Source organism: Pan troglodytes, chromosome 8 (genome assembly GCF_028858775.2).
Source record: "Pan troglodytes isolate AG18354 chromosome 8, NHGRI_mPanTro3-v2.0_pri, whole genome shotgun sequence".
NCBI classification, from domain to species: Eukaryota; Metazoa; Chordata; class Mammalia; order Primates; family Hominidae; genus Pan; species Pan troglodytes.
The window spans coordinates 125,635,920-125,654,120 of NC_072406.2; the positions used below are offsets into that span (position 1 = coordinate 125,635,920).

The 18,201-nt window shown below is 47.0% G+C and overlaps 1 long non-coding RNA gene across 1 annotated transcript; it reads left to right on the top strand.

Moving 5' to 3' along the window:
* Window positions 1-1,827: 1,827 nt before the first annotated feature.
* LOC107966948 (uncharacterized) lies at window positions 1,828-11,273 on the top strand. Its single transcript, XR_010147019.1, has 4 exons — window positions 1,828-2,383; window positions 4,234-4,305; window positions 6,125-6,353; window positions 11,013-11,273. It is a non-coding gene; the product is annotated as an uncharacterized LOC107966948 (long non-coding RNA).
* Window positions 11,274-18,201: the final 6,928 nt, after the last annotated feature.

An 18,201-nucleotide genomic window follows, 5' to 3' on the forward strand; every position in this document is an offset into this window, starting at 1 on the left:
CACTGGCCCCTGCCATCTCTATTTAGTGAGCTCCCAGACCTTCTCCAAGACCCTGTGCAAATGTCACCTCCTCAGAGATGCCCTCCTGACTCTCTTAGAGCACAGTGCCTCCTCTGGTGCTTCTGATGCCTCTTGGAAACCTGTACTAGGGCTCTCAGTGTACTTGCCCATCATCTCCCCTAGATAGTACAGTGCTTGTAATACAGTAGGTGCTCAATAAATGCAGGTGGAACAAATGCATGCATGCATAAATGGCCATTTTAGCTTCGTTTATGCTGGAAGTTGCAGGGAAGTCATTAGATCTTTGCATCAGCCTGTTGAAGTGCGTTTCATCTGAAGATTGTATGACAGTGGTCATAATAAAAGAAACAATAATTGCTGCCAAGGTCTCTGCTCGCTTGTGAAGCCTGGATGGAGAGGCTGGGCGGACTTGGTCCTGGTAGCCTTGTCTTTACTGTCCTCTTGTGGCCAAAAGTTGCTGCTGCATCTGGAAAAGCTGGCAATTTCAATGAGGCCACAGGGGGATATTTTTACCTATTGGAGCACAATCTTTTTGGGATCCCTGAGTCATTTTGAGCCCAGTTCCCCATAGACTGTATGTAATGTGATCCTCCTTCTCAGGCCTTGAAAATATGTTAAAATAAATAATAAACAGCAATTGATAGGGCCTGAGCAGCCGCAAAAAGAGCATTAGAGACTCCATCAACTCTGACTTAGGCCTGTGTTAGGTACTTGGGTGTGGAAGGGAAAAATATAACAAAGTGTGTGACAAATTTATGCACTCAGAGACTTTGCTGTCTATTTCTAACAACTTCATCAAAAGTGAACAATACCATACACTAATAAACAAAAATACCCATTCATCTAGTAGCCAAGGTTTGGAATCAAATGGCCCTGGATGTGTATCCTGGCCCCACCACTGATTGCCTAGGTGACCTCGAAGGAGTCACTTCATTGCTCTGAATGTCGTTTCCTCATCTGCAAGATGGCCTTTTAGGTGTACCCCCTTCCTCCTTCGCAAAACTATAATGATTAACTGAGATGATATGTGTCAAGCCTTAGCATGGTGCCAGCACAGAGTAAGTTCTCATAAAAGCTAGCCATTATTGTTACAAGTAAGGTTTTTAATTGTCTGATGCAGAGAGAGAACCGGGTGAGATGTGATAAAAACATGGGTAAATAGACTCTTCAACATGGTTTGTTTTTTTGTTTGTTTGTTTTTCGTTTTTTGTTTTGTTTTGTTTTGTTTCGTTTTGTTTTGAGACAGCGTTTTGCTCTGTCACCCAGGCTGGAGTGCAGTGGTGCGATCTCGGCTCACTACAGCCTCCACCTCCTGGGTTCAAGCAATTCTCCTGCCTCAGCCTCTCAAGTAGCCGGGACTACAGGCATGTGCCATCATGCCCAGCTGATTTTTGTATTTTTAGTAGAGCCAGGGTTTTGCCATGTTGACCAGGCTGGTTTTGAACTCCTGGCCTCAAGCGATCCACCTGCCTCAGCCTCCCAAAGTGCTAGAATTACAGGCATAAACCACGGAGCCCAGCACCACCATGGCTTTTTTAAAGGCAGATATCTCAGGTATTTTTCTTCTCAGAGCCCATTGCAATCCTGTGTTTATTATTAATATGATAAATTGGTCATGGGCAAGGTGATCCATAGGGCTGCCATTGTCCCAGGCTGCATGGAGGAGGCAGGCTGCTATCAGTTGGCTCTAGCCAGAGTCTGTTTGCTTCACTCTTTCCCGCCTTACGCATGGCAGACATCACTAATCGATTACAGATCTCTTTCACATAGATCATGAATATAATTTCAGAATTATTCTCATAATACAGCTCCAGGCAGTTATAACAGTTAAGCAGAATGGGAAAATGGCATACAATCTAATTTACCTTTCCAGCTCTTGGCACATGGGTAGATTAAAGATGTATAGAGGAAGGAGGAGAGCATTTTAGCTGGAGGCAGTAAAGGAAGTTGAATTATGAGTGAGAGATAGATCTGATAGGAAAAGGAAGGAAATTAAAGACAGGCTGGGTTATGGAGCGCCTTGACTTCAGGCTGACTTAAAGCAGTAGGCAACAGGGAATCGCCAAAGGCTGCTGGGCAAGTAACCGTGGTAACGGTCCTATGGGGGCAAGATGTCTCTGGCAGCCAGTGCCAGGTGGATTGCAAAGGGACTGAGTAGGAGGGCTGGAACTCAGGACAAGGTGCTGAGGGATGCTGGAAAGGAAAGCTTGGTGGACGCGCTGACTCCTGGCACATTAAGAATGAAGAAAGTGGTGCCATCCAAATGGTTTCTCCGACCTTGACCTCCACAGGCTGGGAGAATAACAGCACCTCCACCAGGAAGTGTGGTTGGGCACCGAGGAGAGAATGTGCTTTGTTTCAGGCATGTGGATTTGGAGAGCCTTTGGGACATCTATGCAATTTCCTGTGGGCAGCTGTAAATGGGAGACTGGAGCCAGAGCTAGAGCTACAGATATTAGAAAGAAAAGAGAGAAAAATAGTTCATGCTTTCTGGGCCCAGCCTCGCTTTTACTCAAAGCAGTTTGGGTAGGAAAAGAAAGAGCACATTCAGGAAAAAGACGAACTGGGCGAAGGTCATGGCTTAATTAAGAGGCATTCACTGCGATATGGTTATTCCAAAAGACACTGCATATCTGGGTCAAGTATCCTTTTCACAATAACACCTAAAATGAGTAGGAAAAATTTTTTTTGGTAACAGGGAACAGTAAGTCTCTTGCACAGGACTCCTAATGTCCCTGTTGCTAAGAAAGAAAGTACATCTTTCACTGAAATACCCGAACAATCAGAAGGGAGGTCAGAGGGACAATTCCTTTATTAGAAGACTCCATTTCCTAATGGGTAATAAAGTCACTTGGACTCTAAGGTCAAACAGACCTAGATTTGAACCTCAGCTCCACTACTTCCTTGCTGTGTGACCTTGGGCAAGATACTTAACCTCTCTGAACCTTGGTTCCTTCATCCATAAAGTGGAGATAATAGAGTACCTAATTCACAGGGCTGTGGTGGTAACCAAATGAAATAATGCATATAAAAGTCTAGTCTAGTACTGGACACATAACAAGCATTGAGTGCATGAGAATTGTCTTCTATCCAATACCTAACATTTTAAAAGATTTTAAACAGACAGTGCATATTTTCATCACTGACATGATTTCTGGGAAGTCCTCTGAGGGACACAGAGAAAATCTACCCTGACATGAACCAACAGGGTGCATTTCTTTTGTCTAAGTCCTCCAGTAAGGGACAAAGTAGGAGGGGCTTCAGGAATCCATAGATTAACAGCAGCTGGCCATGGTCCATCAGTGTGTTCTTCTGGGAGGGGCTGGAGGGTTCCATTGTCTGGTCTCCTGCGTCTTTGCCATTTCTACCGGTTTACAGGACGCAGGCATTCCTGAGGGGTCACGTGGACCTGTGCTATGGGCCCCTTGACCTGTAGGTGGGGATGCTCTACCAAACCAAAGGAGACATCTCTAAGCCATGGCCAGTAAACAGAGAAGGTCTTCTTGCCTCAGGCCTATTTTTGAGGAGATCTTTGGAGAATGTTTACCACTGATGGCCAGCATCAGTGGTAAAATTAAAAATCTGGAAGGTTCTGGAAGGTTCCAGTTTAGGCTAGAAAGACAATGTATTGCGGAAGGGTTAAGTGTGCTATATAATAATACCTAACATTTACTGAGCAATTACTATGTGCCAGGAACTATTCTAAGTATGTTCCAACTTTACTCCATCCTCACTAAGACCTATCAGGGAATAACCATCCCCATTGTACAGATGGGTGACTGATGCTCAGAGATGTTAAATAGCTTGCCTCAGCTTTCACAGTTACTAAGGGGCAGATGCAACATTTGAACCCAGGGAGTCTGATTGCAGAGCCTGCACTCTTAACTACTGTGCTGTAGCCCTATGCCAGGGCTGGGCTTCAGACTTGAAGGGGAAGGGCTGTCGTGGGGGTCCTGAGCTTCTGAAGAGAGGCTCTGCTGGTAAAGGAGTTGCCCGTTAAGTCCTGAGTTCCTAGAGCCTGAGCCCAGATAAAGAGCTGTTCCCTTAGCTGTTCCCAGAGATGAGTCATCCTCAGGAAGCCACTGACTCTTCTCAGGGCTCCTGTCCTTTCATCTCCTTGTCCTCTTCCTGGGAATAAATAGGATACGGAGAGAATTTCTCTGATTCCTATATTTACTCAGATATTCTTCTCATCCCCAAACATCTTAATAGGAAAGGTAAAAACATCCCTGTGACATCATTCTCCTCCCAACTGATGAGGAGCTGGAGATGGCCCCAGTGGAGGTGAGTGGCTCTCGTTGTTGAAAGTGTAACCGAGGGATGTGCCAACTTGTCCCCACCTCCCTATCCACTCTAAAGAAGACCCTGAGAATGGGAGGGCAAGGCTGGAGTGGCAGGAAGGGACTTCTGCTCCCAGGATCCCCTGCTCCAGGAGTAGGAGCTTGAAGGGTTCATGCCAGGGGAGGGGACATGAGATTTGCACAGTGGTCTCTTGAAGCCATTGGCATGAAGGTACGATGACGCGTCTTAGCGTCTCAGGATGAATCTCAGGTAGCACTAGTATAAAGAGTACTATGAAGAGGTATCTCAGGTCACACAGGTCTTTGGAGGATGGTGCATAGGGACCTCTGATGCTGTTCTATCCCTGGATCCTGAGCACAAGTGAGGCCAGGAATGCTATGAAATAAAAGACCAACATTCACTTATTCAGGGATTCACTCATTTATTCCAGGAACATTCACTGGGAGCTTTCTCTGGGCCTAGAACACTGCCGCGAGCTGGGGGTGCAAAGTCCAAATAGACATGCTCCCCAAGGAGCCTGCTCTTAGTTAGAGAGACCCAGGCACCCGGCTGGAGGATCACACAGCCCCAAGTCGCTGTTTGGAAGCTCAGAGACCCATGGGAGCTTTCACTTCTGACCCCACTGGGAAGACACATTAGCAAAGTGACCTTATTTAGGGCTAGGAGGAGGTAGGTGGCAGCAGGCACCCCTCGGGGTTCCCCACTGAATGGGGTGCTCACTGACCCTGGACCCTACACTCGGCTAACACCTGCTTCTTGGTTCATCCTCAGGGAGCCTTGGAGTTGGCGGGGCTTGTCCGAGTTGAAGGCATAAAGACACTTATTCCTCTCTCCTCTGTTCCCCACCATCACCCAACCTATACAAGCAGCACTGGGCCATGGGGAGAAAGGGGACAGGGAGCTCTGAGATGCTTCTCTTTGGAGGGGCAGGCAGAATATCAGAGCTCAGACATTCAGATTTGAAGACAGATCCATCTTGATTCAAATCCCAGCTTTGCGCCCTTGAGCAAGTGTCTTAATCTTTCTGAGCTTCCACTTCCCTAACTGCAAAGAGTAGATGATAAGAGGGCCTCCCTAGTAGGGCTCTGCAGACAGTGAAATGCAGTGATGTCTTCAAGGCTTTTGGCATAGCACCTGGTACATTGCAGCCTGCAACAAATGGTAGCTATTATCATAACAGTATTAAGTACTTTTTTTAAAACCATACTCTAATTCTTTGAAAACTGGAGTGAATTTGGAGTTAGAAAAACTGGCTTAGAATCTGGGAGCCTCTTTTTCCTGGTTATAGGGAAAAGAAAGGGGTCTCTTGGGGTCTGCCCTACTGTGCTGTAAGGATCAAATGAGGCAACAGATGAGGAAGAGTTTTGTAGATCAAGTGCAGTGTAAGTGGAGATGATTATGAGCCAATTGTTCCTGCAGCTTCCTCCGTCCCACCTCTGTGGTGAGCACCACCTGCCACCCAGTGCTTCCTCCTCTCCTCTGAGGCCTTCTAGCCCCTCTTTGACATTGAAGATTTCCAAATGGTTCTATTTTTGACTTCTGCTAGTCTCTAATGAAATGAGACTCAAAGTTCGTTGCGGATCAGCCCTGTGTCTCACACCTTGATATATAACCAAGGGTCACTATTATTGCACCTGGGACGTGCTAAGCATTTTGTAGGCATCATCTCATGGTTTCCTCCCAGCAACTCTGCCAGGAAAGGACCACTGTTGTCTCCATTTCCTCCATGTGAAAACTGAGACTTAGAGAAGTAAGCACCTTACCAAAGATCTAACAGCCAGTGTGTGTGTGACTCTTTCAGCAGGACCCACAGCAGGAATTTGAACACAGATCAGTTAGACCCCAAGCCAAGCTCTTAGTCCCATACAGAGTTGGGCCCTGGTGGAAGAATTGTTTGGCCTAAAGTGTCAACAGTGCCAAGGTTAAGAAGCCCTTGTGTAGACCCAAGGATGGGCAAAAGGCTCTTAGGAAGATGGCAGCGGTTCACAGATGCAGTGCCCAAGTCTCTCTGGCCACAGAATCCCCCAGAGGTAAATATCCTCCACATTACTGCTGGCATTTCCTTCTCTACTCCACGAACTACTTCACTGGGACATATTCCAGGCCACTTCCTGCTGCTTGGCGCCTGCTGTGTGTCTAAGCTGAGGATGATGGATTTTCTGTGCTCAGGGCCATCCATGTGTGTACGCAGCCCTGATGTTGTGTGTGTATCCTGCGTCCTGAAGTGTAATTTATTAGGTCTAATCCCTGTCTGGGGTAACGGTAAGTCTTCCCTCTAGAAATGCTGAGGAGGGGGGAATGTGCTCATTATTATTTCATTAGGACACCACTGGGTATTCCAGGAGTCCCAGAGTAGATATCACATGTTCCTCGGGTGATTTAGAGGAGACAGCCTGGGGCCTCGTTCCTCCAAAACTGGGGAAAAAATATCCACAGATTTCCATAAATATGTCCTGGCCTCTCTTCTGATTACTAAATTCCTTTCTTTTCACCTCATGCCAATTTTGTCTTTCCACATAAGTACAATATACAAACATTTCAAAAGAAAGCATGGGGTATTTACTGTTTCCTCAACAATGCAAGCAATAGTTTCAGAAGCTAATGTCAGCCTCAAAGGTTTCCAACCTCAAAACTTGTGTTTCTGCATCTTCTCTCTGAAATCAGCTTTGATGAAGGCTACCAGGACAAGATAGCATTTCATAGATTCTCCTTCTTTGTCCAGCTCAGCCTGTCTAAATGCAGAGTGAGGGGAAAGGCATAGAATTATCAAGAGATGCCCAACCTCTGTTTCCCCAAGAAGGATCCACACTCTCTCAATCATCTAGCCTTGTCCTTCATTCTCCAGCCCCCTTCCCATGTGCATGGTAAGCTTAACATACCCAACATGATTTGAATGTCACTGGATTCCAATTCCCCAACTCACAAGGTAGATGTTCTTCACATGAGCATTTCAACTCAGATACCTTTTGGGTCCTTTCCCTTCCCATCCTATTGAATGGAGCCTGCAACTGATTTGATTTGAGAATGAATCATGGAGGTTACTTTTCTTGATACTGCCAAGTGCTTGCACCCTGCCCACAGTTGCCCACCATCACCATGGACCTTGCAACTTTGTCCATCACTACCAGAAGTAGCTGGACTGGGAGTGGGTCACAGGAGGGCTGAGGATTCAAAACCTTGGGGTCAAATCCTAACACAATAGCTTGGTAACTAGATCCCTTGGGAAAATCATTTCCCCTCTATAAGCCTCAGTTTCCTCATCTGGCAAATGGGAATCTTTGTACCTACCTGACTGGGTTGTGCTGAGCAGCAAATGAAATAATGCATGTGAAAGCAGTTTTCAAACTGCAAGGGGCAACTTGGGGCCAGATGCGGTGGCTCATATCTGTAATCCCAACACTTAGGGAGGCTGAGGCAGAAGGATTGCTTGAGCTCAGGAGTTCAAGACTAGCCTGGGCAACAGAGTGAGACCCCATCTCTACTAAAAATCAAAAAAGTTAGTTGGGTATGGTGGTGTGTGCCTGTAGTCCCGGCTACTCAGGAGGCTGAGACAGGAGGGTCACTTGAGCCTGGGAGGTCGAGATTGCAGTGAGCTGTAATCACCCTGCTGAACTCTGGCCTGGGCAACAGAGACCCTGTCTTGAAAAAAAATGATTCTGCTCCAATAATAATAATACCTGATGTTTACATTATATTATGACATTTTGCTGTGTATCAGTGGAAACAGTGGGTGATATGGAAGGAAATGACTCCTCTGTAAGGGTAAGCTCAGAGTCCCTGGGCTTAGGCTGTGCTGGGGTGAGGCCACTGTGCTGATTGTCACCATCTTATCAGCTGAGCGAGTGAAGGGAGGGGACTGGCTCTGCATCACTGCCTCAAAGGCAGAGTCAAGGTTCCAGATTTGAACATCCTGATGATCACCATTTTCCCAGGAAGAAAATATCTGACAAAATGAGACAACAGGACGACTCTTTCCTTCCCCTTTTGCTTGACGTGCAGCGACACGGTCACGATGGAAAGTTCACACACTAAGTTTCGAAGTCATTTCTGTTTAGCTCATCAATAGTTGCTGTATTAGAACTATCCCATGCCTAAGAAGCATTTTAAGCCTTTTTAAGCTCCAAAGATTAGGGTGCAACAGGGAGGGGTTAAGAGGAGGACAGATAAACAAGACTGGAGCGCATTCTCCATGCAGAGAAGTAGATTCTGTACTTTGGTTAGATTAATCCCCAAATTGAAACCGGCCCTGATCATCGTTCTGAGAAAGGAGAGCCGAGAGATAAGAGAAAGCCCCTTGGCAAAGCCTGGGCATTGAGCTGTTTGTGGAAATGCCGACTGCGTCCTTTCCCTGCCGCCAAAGGACAGAAAGACAAGACCGCGGAGGACAAATAGAGGGTGAGAGTTTCCTTAAGGACGGTCAGGGAAACAGGAGAGGGAAAAGGAAAGGAGCAGAGGCCACATGGGTGATGACTCCATGTTTTGACAAAGCATCATGGCGTCTTCCCCACCGAGCCTTGGGACCACTGACCTGCCCGGGCTCACACCATAGAAAGCACACACATTGGGTTATGCAAAGACCAAGTGCTGGGAAGGCCGGCTTTGCTTCCAGTCTCAGGCAAGGACACTCACAGAGGACTGTCACACCCACACGAGCAAGGTAACCCCCTTTCTTGAGCATGCCTGGTTTCCAACCTGTGGCCTTTTTGAGAGAAGCAGGCTGTAGCCCCCAAAGGACTCATGTTTGTGCTTGAAGGCTGAAGATTGGCACCAAGGAGCTACTGGGACATGGGATCTGAAAGTGGATCCCCACAGGATTCATGGCAGCCTGACTGGAATTTCTGAGTTTTCCAAAGGGCCTGAGAGCTTCCAAGGGGACATTGGAAGTGTTGATGACTTAAAATAACAGTCAGGCCAGGTGTGGTGGCTCACACCTGTAATCCTAGCACTTTGCGAGGTGGATCACTTGAGCTCAGAAGTTCAAGACCAGCCTGGGTAACATGGTAAGACAAAAAAATACAAAACTTAGCCAGTCAGGGTGGTGCATGCTTGTAGTCCCAGCTACTCAGAGGGCTGAGGCAGGCATAGCACTTGACCCCAGGACATCGAGACTACAGTGAGCAGAGATTGCGCCACTGCACTCCAGTGGGGTGACAAAGTAAGACCCTATGTCAAAAAATGAAATTAACAGTCATATGATTTTATAGTCACACCTGTAAAGACCGAATTACAGTGTCTGCAGACATGGCCTTGCAAGGCCCAGCAGCCAGGAGCAGGGATGTGGCAGAACCCAGTGCCCAGGAAGGGCCCTGCAGGGAGGGGCTGTCAGAGAAGCGGAGCTCCCAGAGCAGTGTGAGTGACCCGCGGGAGAAGAGGGAAAGAGCAGTAGGGGAGGGGGAGATGGCTCCCGGCTAAAGGAGAAACTGGAGTCGCTCGTTCTCCTTTCTGTCTAAAGCTTCGAGGAATGCCACGTAGAATTCAGACAGTCCAGGAGCCAAGCAAGAACGCAGGGAAATGGCAGCAATGTCTGCAGGACTCAGCGAGACTGCAGGAAGGTGACAACGTGGGGCTACATGGAGAAGGTGCCCCAGGAAGACCCTGAGCTCCCCATCTGCACTGCCCTCGGCTCTGCAAGGAAGGACACTCTGCTGAAGGGATTTGGACATCTCAGGGACCTTTTGATTTTCATGTACTGTTTACTGATGCTGCTCAGGGCAATGTGGGTTTCTCTGTAATTAATTCTCTCTACCCACAATTGTATGGTGAAGAAAGATGTTGGGGTTGCATGGCTGTCCAGGATCTGAGTTATTCCTAGAAACACAGAATGGAGTGGAACTGGAGAGAACATGCCAGAAAAAGCAACAGTCCATGCAACTAGCCCGAAAAGCCTGGGAGAGGCACAGCATGCACAGTTGCATAGTCTTAACTTGTTTTCCAGATTTTTTTATATATAGAGAGAGAGATGAGGGCTCACTGTGTTGCCCCGGCTGGTCTCAAACTCTTGGGCTCAAGTGATCCACCCACCTTGGCCTCCCAAAGTTTTGGAATTTTAGGTGTAAGCCACTGTATCTGACCTGTTTTCCAGACTTTTTTTTTTTTTTTTTTTTTTTTTTTTTTTGCGACAGAGTCTTGTTCTGTCGCCAGGCTGAAGTGCAGTGGTGCTATCTCACCTCACTGCAACCTCTGCCTCCCAGGTTCCAGCGATTCTCCTGCCTCAGCCTCCTGAGTAGCTGGGACCACGCCTAGCTAAGTTTTGTATTTTTAGTAAAGACAGGGTTTCACCGTGTTGGCCCAGCTGGTCTCAATCTCCTGACCTCGTGATCCACCTGCCTCGGCCTCCCAAAATGCTGGGATTACAGGCATAAGCCACTGTATCCGGCCTGTTTTCCAGATTTTTAAGTGGCATTTCTTCCTTCTAACCTGTTTCCATCCTCCTGCTGCAGTTTCACTTGTCCTATCTTTTGGAGAAAACAAAATACATGTATTACTATTTTAGAAAATATAAAATATTTTTAAAATTTATCAAAACCACAGAATTGCATCCTTTTTAAATGTAAATTTTGTACCAAAGTTATATGTACACATAATTTCAAAAATAAGTAGCACTAACTGGCTCATAATGAAAAATAATCCTCCCCTCTCAAACCCAGAGGCAACTGCTTTTTAAATGTTAAAATTGTTTCTGTTTTTAGTTCTGGTGATCACCTCCATATCTCCAAATAATGTGTTTCTACCACCACTTCTTGCTTTATCAACTATGCACTTTATCTACTGACCTTCTACCGGGATAAATGAAGACTCAGCTCACCAAAAACTCACCTGCCTCTCTTTCATCCTTCTTCCCAAGATAGCTAAATCAGTTCTTAATTCTTCTACTGGTCACCTTTGTGTAAATAAAGCATACATATTAAATAATAATATGTATTATTTTGAACATGTATGATTTGCACACATTTATATGTCTGTATGTGCATGCTGTAGTGTCTTTTCTGTGTTTCATCATATCTCTCTTTTTTTTTTTTTTTTTTGAGATGGAGTCTCGCTCTGTCACTCAGGCTGGAATGCAGTGGTGCCATCTGGGCTCACTGTAACCTCTGCCTCCCGGGGTTCAAGCAATTCTCCTGTCTCAGCCTCCCGAGTAGCAGGGATTACAGGCGCATGCTGCCATGCCAGGCTAATTTTTGTATTTTAGTAGAGACTGGGTTTCACTGTGTTGCCCAGGTTGGTCTCGAACTCCTGAGCTCAGACAATCCACCTGCCTTGGCCTCCCAAAGGGCTGGGATTATAAGAGTGAGCCACCACGCCTGGCCTTATCATGTCTCTTGTCATGCTTTCCTGACATGATCTCAGAATAGTCGAAAAATTATGGTGGGATGGGGAATAACCACTCACAGCTTTATTGCTGTTGCATAGATGTGCAAAAAGAAGGAAAGAGCGAAATGCGTAAGAAGCTAGTATCCCCGGCCCAACCAACCCAAATAAAACGAAGGCATCAAAGCCCACATCCACCCAATCTAACCACACACAGGGTTTGCCAGTGGAGGGTAAGATGCCAACAGAAAGGCTGGGCACCCTGGAAGCAGATCTGCAGAGGCTGCCTCTTGCCTAGTCCCCTCTCTGCCAGCCAACCCCTGGCTACTGACTCTGCGTCCCTGCCCCTCCAGGAATGGTCACCTCTGGCAGGTCCCACTCCTCTTGCAGCAGCTTCCAGCTCTGCTTCCTGCTCCCTGTCCTCCTTCAGCCAGTCATGGAATCATCAAACATCCACTGAGCACCCACCTTGTGCTTAGGCACTGAGCACTGAGGGAGGGGCTTGTGCAAGTCAGACAAGCCTGACGTTCCCTGAATCCTGCAAGGCCAGGGAAAGGGACAGGCAATACATAAACTAACCACGTAATGGGGGATTACTAAAAAGGATGTTGAGACAGAAAAGAATAGACCTCATCTCTGAAGAGAAATGCCACCAGGCGTGTAAGCTGAGGCTGGAGAATGCAAAGGAGCCAGGCTTCCAGGGAGCAGCCGGAAGGGAGGCACAAGAAGAGGAAGCTGGGTGTGCAAAGGCCCGTGGTAGAGATGGGGAGTGGGGTGTGTTTAAGGAATGGAGAGGGGGCTGATCAGCTGAAGCTTGGTAGACGAAGGGGAGAGTGGTCCAAGGTGAGGTTTCCAGAAGGCAAGGGCAAGATCACACAGGGCCTAGTTGGCTTAGTAAGGAGTTTGAATTTTTTTTTTAAGCAGAATAGGAAGTCACCAAAGAATTCCAGCAGGGGAGAGACAAGACCAATTTTTGTGCTTAAAAATGTTCTTTCTGGAGAATGGACTGGAGGCATCCTTGGGGTTCCTTTTTTTTTTTTTTTTTTTCATTTGAGTCTCACTGGCTGGATTGCAGTGGCACCATCTTGACTCACTGCAATCTCTCCGCCTCCTGGATTCAAGCAATTCTCATGCCTCAGCCTCCCAGGTTGGGATGGCAAGTGTGTGCCACCACTAATTTTTAGTAGAGACAGGGTTTCGCCATGTTGGCCAGGCTGGTCTCAAACTCCTGGCCTCAAGTGATCCGCCCACCTTAGCCTACCAAAGTGCTGGGATTACAGGCATGAGTCATCACACCCGGCTGGGGTTCCTTTTTTGTGAACCCATTTTTGTGGGAAGAGGGGTCCCCTCCAGATGTTATCATCTGTGGCCAGCAAAGAGTTCAGGGATCTGGGAGACGGAGGGAGATAGTGGCTCAAACCCAGATGCTTGCTTGGCCACATTTAACGTGGCGACTCTCCCATCATAAACCAACAAAAGATGTGCCCGGCTTTGAGCAGCATCTTGGGGTGAGCAGAGCCTGGCTGGGCTGGAGGATGCAGCAGCTTGCCAACGCTCTCTCTCCAGGATTTCAAAACTGGAATTAGAAGACTGGAATTACAGACAGATGCATTTCAGTCCTCTATTACTCTATTAACATCTTTTTTTTTTTTTTTTTTTTTTTATCACCTGAACTCTTTTCCGGTCTCCCGGCTCCACAGCAGGGGTCCTCATGTGATTTCTGCCGGGATCCACCCCCACTTTCAGGGAGCAGGGTTTGAGGTGCTGCCCCTCCACTTTTCAAAGCCTTCCCCCTGGTCATCAGAGAGTGTCTCCTCGGGGCTGGGCTCTGTGAAACAGGGGACTTTCTCTCCACACCCCCTCCCTACCTCTCCCTTCTCTCCACCCCTCCATTTTCTCTTCTCCTTTATATTGAGTTATCTGTTCAAAGCAAAGCCATCTCCTGGAACTGCCTGGATGGGATCCTGTCTCCCATCAAAGCTGCAGAGTCTTTCTCTGGCCCAGCTAGTTGTGTCTGTTAAAACTTTAACTGCCACAGCCTTTGGGGGTGGCTCAGCCTGGTGGTTAGGGATGTGGTTTGCTGATTACAGCGAGGCCTGAGCTGGCTGCACAGACTACCTGTAACACAGACAGCCTCGGTGAGTAAAATGAGCACGGGCTCTGGAGTCACACTGCTTCAGTTCACCATCTGGCTACACTGTTGACTGGCAGTGGGACAACAGCGGGCAAGTTAACCTCTCTGAGACTCAGTGTCCCCATCTGTAAAATGGGGATATGGATTGTAGCATCCTCTTCATAGGGCTATTAAGGGGATTAAAAAATATTAAGAGGCATGTGAAGCACTTAGCACGTGGACATATTCAAGGAAGTTCCCTGTCATAGCAACCAGTAAAATTCCACCAGATTCTCGGGAAGCTGAGATCATGGAAACATAGAAGTTTCCAGAGATGCCACAGGAAGCAAAGGGAAGGGGAAGGATCCCCTAACTTTGCACTTCCTTCTGTCCACCAGTCTTTCATTAGTGCCCCTCAGTGGCCAAACCCATCTGGAAGCCAGAAAGAGAGCCTGATCTTTTTTTTTTTTAAGTTCTGGGATACAGGTGTAGAATGTGCAGGTCTGCTACACGTGCCATGGTGGTTTACTGCACCTATCAACCTGTCATCTAGGTTATAAGCCCCACATGCATTAGGTATTTGTCCTAATGCTCTCCCTCCCCTTGTCCCTCACTCACCAACAGGCCCTGGTGTGTGATGTTCCGCTCCCTGTGTCCATGTATTCTTATTGTTCAACTCCCAATTATGAGTGAAAATATGTGGTGTTTGGCTTTCTGTTCCTGTGTTAGTTTGCTGAGAATGATGGCTTCCAGCTTCATCCATGTCCTGCAAAGAATCTGAACTCATTCTTTTTTATGGCTGCATAGTATTCCATGGTGTATATGTGCCACATTTTCTTTATCCAGTCTATCATTGATGGGCATTTGGGTTGGTTCCAAGTCTTTGCTATTGTAAACAGTGCTCCAATAAACATACATGTGCATGTGTCTTTATAGTAGAATAATTTATATTCCTTTGAGTATAGAGTCTAATCTTTTGCCATTACTTTCAATGACAAAAACCACAATTACTTTTGCACCAACCTAATAGCTCATTCCAGTGCAAAGTAAGGCAGCAGAGGAACAGGCAGCAATGGGGAGTGGATCCAGGAAGAAGCAGACGTCACATACAGTGTGTGTGCGTGTTGATAAAAGATAAACCTCAGCCGAATTAAATTTAAAGGAGTTTAACTGAACAATGAATGAATCGCGAATCGGCAGACCCTAGAATCACAGATTCACAGAAGCTCCAGGGGTGGCTCATAGTCAGAATAAATTTATAGACAAAAAAGGTAAAGTGACATACAGGAATCAGAAGTGAGCTACAAAATAGCAAGATTGGTTACAGCTCAGCGTTTGCCTTATTTGAACGCAGTTTGAACATTCAGCAGTCTATGAGTGGTTGAAGTATGGCTGTTGGGATTGGCCAACACTCAGCTATTGCTAGGGGTGCATACTATTAAGTTAGGTTTTCGATTTTGTCTGACTATTAAACTAGGTTACAGTTCATCTGCAAGGACTCAAATATAGAAGTACAGAGTCCTTCTCAGGCCATATTTAGTTTGCTGTAACAGTGTGCATGTTTCACTTTGTGGGGATGCAGTCTAGGTTGCACGTTCATAGATATAACACATCAAGGCCAGGCGTGGTGGCTCACACCTGTAATCCCAGCACTTTGGGAAGCTGAGGCAAGTGGATCATTTGGGGTCAGGAGTTCAAAACCAGCCTGGCCAACACAGTGAAACCCTGTCTCTTCTAAAAGTACAAAAATTAGCCAGGCATCGTGGTGCACACCTATAAACCCAGCTACTCGAGAGGCTGAGGCAGGAGAATTACTTGAGCCCAGGAGGCGGAGGTTGCAGTGAGCACAGATCATGCCACTGCACTCCAGCCTGGGCAACAGAGTGAGACTCTGTCTCAAAAAAAAAAAGGGGGGCGGAGGGGGGTCTACCCTATATGATCTTCACCAAAACCCTGTAAAGTAGGGAAACTAAGGCTCAGAGCGACTGCTTTATCCTTTATCAGAGGCCACACAAGACTTTGAGCCCGTTTCCAGAGTGGCAGTCCAGCCAGTTTTACCCAGCACCTGCGCTCCTGACTGACCCCATTCGACCCTGAAAGTTAGCTCAAGTGAGACTTTTGGTCAAACTGCAGTCTCAGAGTTAAACAATGGGTACTCATGGACATAAAGACAGGATCAATAGACACTGGGAACTGCTAGAAGTGGGAGGGAATGAGAGGAGCAAGGGTTGAAAATGCGGGGATGCAGTCTAGGTTGCATGTTGGGTACTATGCTCGGTACCTGGGTGACGGGATCATTTGTACCCCAAATCTCAGCATCACACAGTATACCCGTGTAACAAACCTGCACATGTACCCCCAAATCTAAAATAAAAGTTGAAAAAGAAAAATGACACTGTGGTGTTGCCACATTGTGAAGTGGCTGAAGGTGACTATACTCTCAGTAACTCAGATCTGCTCCTTCAGGAGGGCAAACTCTGAGACAAATACCCCAGGGTAGCTGCTCCCACTTGAATTTTTGTCATATATAGGCTTTAGCACTTAGACTTGCTTCCCCAGTGACACTCAGCCTAGTAACATAGAAAAGGTAAAAAGAAGGCCAGGAGTGGTGGCTCACGCCGATAATCCCAGTACTTTGGGAGGCTGAGGTGGGCAGATCACTTGAGGTCAGGAGTTCAAGACCAGCCTGGCCAATAAGGTGAAACTCCGTCTCTACTAAAATGACAAGAATTAGCCGGGCGTGGTGGTGAGCACCCAGCTACTTGGGAGGCTGAGGCAGGAGAATCACTTGAACCCAGGAGGCAGAGGCTGCAGAGAGCTGAGATTGCCCCATTGCACTCCAGCCTGGGCGGCAGAGTGAGACTCTGTCTCAAAAAAAAAAAAAAAAAAAAAAAAAAAAAAAAAAAATCCCAAAAGCAAAAGGTAAAAAGAATTAATTACAATAGATAGAAAGTTGGTAGAGAGTTGGATAGATGATAGCTTTGGGGAAGAAGAATATTTAATTCAGTTCAGATTAAAATGCAGCATAAATTAGTTGCCGACAAGAAATCCAAACAGTTGCCCTCCCTTTCTGTCACCCCTCCCAAAGGCTCCAGGTAAGTCTGGGCGGGGCCAGGAGGGAAGACTGTGGCTGCCTGTCCTGTCCCTGCCCTCCCTCAACCCAGGCAGCAAGCCCCCACCCGGGCCTGTTTTTCCTCAGCACCAAAGGCCAGGGTCTAAAGGGAAGTCGGCAGGTATTTATTAGGACGGTGCAAAAGTAATTGCAGTTTTTGCATTACTTTTAATAAGTAATGCATGCATATGCATGCTTCACTTCGGGAGCATGCAGTCTAGGTTGCATGTTCATAAATACAACACATCAAGAAACAACAGCAAAGCATATTGCATGGTCTACCCCATGTGATGCTCACCAAAACCCTGTATGGTAAGGAAACTAAGGCTCAGAGGGACTGCTTTATCCGAGGCCATGCAAGCCTTAAGCATGTTTTGAGAATGGCAGCCCAGTCATCCTTACCTGGCACCTGCACCCCTGACTGTCACCATTTGGCCCCAAAAGTTAAGAGCAAGCATGCCAGAAAGTGTTTTTCTTTTTTCTTTTCCTTTTCTTTGGGGGATGCTTGGGGAGAGGGGTTGGGAAGAGGAAGGATGATCTCATCTCTTATTTTAATAATGAATCACTGGGGCCCTTGCTAGTGGGAAGTCCAGACTCTGCACCCCTCAAGCCTCCCACTCCTGAATTGTGTAATCACCCTGGGGGCTTACTCAGTCCAAAGGGAGAATCAGCCTGGAATCCAGAAACCAGGAAGAGAGAAAGCTGGGAGCGGAAAACACAGGTCAGAAGCCGGCCTGCAGATGTGCTTCAGGTGACAGACACCATGTCGCCCCACACAGGTTAAACATCAATGAATTGTTATCAACTTTTGGGTATCAGGAGCATTTTGAATTTCTGGCTTCTTTTGAAAAGTGAACTGTCAGGCCGGGCACGGTGGCTCATGCCTGTAATCCCAGCACTTTGGGAGGCCAAGGCGGGTGGATCACCTGAGGACAGGAGTTTGAGAGCAGCCTGGCCAACATAGTGAAACCCCATCTCTACTAAAAATACAAAAAATTAGCTCAGCGTGGTGGCAGGTGCCTGTAATCCCAGCTACTCAAGAAGGCTGAGGCAAGAGAATTGCTTCAACCCAGGAAGCAGAGGTTGCGGTGAGCCAAGATCACACCATCGCACTCCAGCCTGGGCAACAGTGTGAGGCTCTGCCAGAAAAGAAAAGAAAAGAGAGAAAGAAGGAAGGAAGGAGAAAGAAAGAAAGAAGGAAAGAAGGAAAGAAAGGAAAGAAAAGAAAGAGAGAAAGGAAAGAAGGAAGAGAAAAAGAAAGAAAGAAAGAAAAATGAGCTGTCTGGCCACATGAGGCTCACATTCCTGCAGGGCAAAGATGCTGACACTGGATGGGGCTGCCTCC